Source organism: Colobus angolensis, unplaced genomic scaffold (genome assembly GCF_000951035.1).
Source record: "Colobus angolensis palliatus isolate OR3802 unplaced genomic scaffold, Cang.pa_1.0 Scaffold41, whole genome shotgun sequence".
Classification (NCBI taxonomy): Eukaryota; Metazoa; Chordata; class Mammalia; order Primates; family Cercopithecidae; genus Colobus; species Colobus angolensis.
Window position 1 is genome coordinate 418,905 of NW_012117488.1, and position 1,950 is coordinate 420,854.

Sequence of the window (1,950 nt, forward strand, 5' to 3'; positions counted from 1 at the left end):
TTGGCCAGGCTGCTCTTGAACTCCTGGCCTCAGATGATCCGCCCGCCTCAGCCTCCCAAAGTGCTGGGATTACAGGTGTGAGCCACCGCGCCCAGATGCCAGAACCTTTTTTTTAACTCCTTGAGCTGCAACATTAAATGCAGAGTCCCTAATTAGGTGGACCCAGATCAATAAATTCAGCCTGATTCAATTCTTTTTTCCTTCTACCATTATCCCATATCCTTGATATCCATTCCCATGCCTGTTCTTTGGATTTCTGTTGATATGAATTAGAGAATTCAAGCAGTTCTTTTCGAGGGTGGTGTACCTCCTCATGGGTCACACTCTCAACCTCACTGCTAGGGGCTAGGGGCCTGCAGGCACTTTAGTCTAGTCATAGGTCCTAAAAGCAAACGGGGCTGTTGGGGGCGGCTTCTGAGGAAAATCAACATTATTTTGCCTTGCAACTGTCTCAGGGGAGGCCATCACTGTTCCCTCGGGCAGTGCAAGGTTTGTCTTCTCAGACAAAGGTGGAAAGGCTGAGGGCAGCATGGGTCAGCAAGGGGATGTTGCCACTACTGGGACGGGGAAGCTGTTTCTTCTGGCAAACAAGGTTCGTCAGAGTTTACAAACTCAGTGTCCCCAGCTTCATCAGGGACCTTCCACACGTCCCCATTCCAAGTTTCAGGGTCCCATTATTTTTCAATCAATGCCTTCACTTTAACAGTAGACACCTGGCCAGGCTGTGCATGCACCTTTCATTGCAGGTCAGCCACTCGCATGATAAAAGCTTGTGTCTGTTTTTCCACAATTTCAGTTCTTTCTCTACAGGAGATGAGACTCTCACTTAGGGCAATCTTAGCAGATTTGAGGCTCAGTATCTGCCTCTAAAGCCAGGATACAGAATCCCTGAGTTCATCATTTTCTTTCATCACTTTGTCCACTGAACTTATGAGTAACCAACCAGCTCCATTATGTTCCTTGGTTCAAAGGTATTATATATAGGGTCACTAATCTCCTTGCCTCTCATGAGCAGTGAATCAGGAGTGTCAAATGCATTTATTTTGCATAACTCTATAAGCAGTTCATGCCAAGGACTATCAGTGTTCTCCACACTATTAGAAGTAGAGTCCTTAGCATTTTCAGGTCTAACCATATTAAGCAGCTAACTCCAGAAACCCCTAAACCAATGAAAGAACTCCATCCTTAATATTCTGTTTCTCTCAAAACCCACTGCTGGTACCAAAATCTGTATTAATCAGGGTTCCCTCAAGGGACAGAACTAATAGGATATACATATGAGATATATATAATAAACTCCTATATGTATATAGGAGTTTATTAAGTGTTAACTTACACAATCACAAGGTCCCACAATAGGCTGTCTGCAAGTTTGAGGAGCAAGGAGAGCCAGTTTCTGTCTCAAAACTGACGAACTTGTAACTTGTAGTCTGATGTTCGAGGACAGGAAGCATCCAGTGCAGGGGAAAGATGTAGGCTGGGAGGCTAGGCCAGTCTCAGCTTTTCACGTTTTTCTGCCTGCTCTATAGTTGCTGGCAGCTGATTAGATTGTACCCAACGATTAAGGGTGGGTCTGCCTTCCCCAGCCCACTGATTGAAATGTTAATCTCCTTTGGAAACACTCTCACAGACACACTCAGGAACAATACTTTGCATCCTTCAATCAAGTTGACACTCAGTATTAACCATCACAGGATGCCCTTGCTTTCTGATCTCCAGTTACACTGGCCTTCTTTCAGGTTTTGAGTGCATCTAAATCTCTCCTGACCCAGGGCCTGTAATATGCTGGCCCCTTACAGAAACTAATTACCTGACCAGGCACAGTGGCTCATGCCTACCAGCCCAGCACTTTGGGAGGCCAAGGCAGGCAGATCACCTGAGGTCAGGAGTTCAGGATCAGCCTAGCCAACATGGTGACACCCCGTCTCTACTAAAAACAAAAAAATTAGC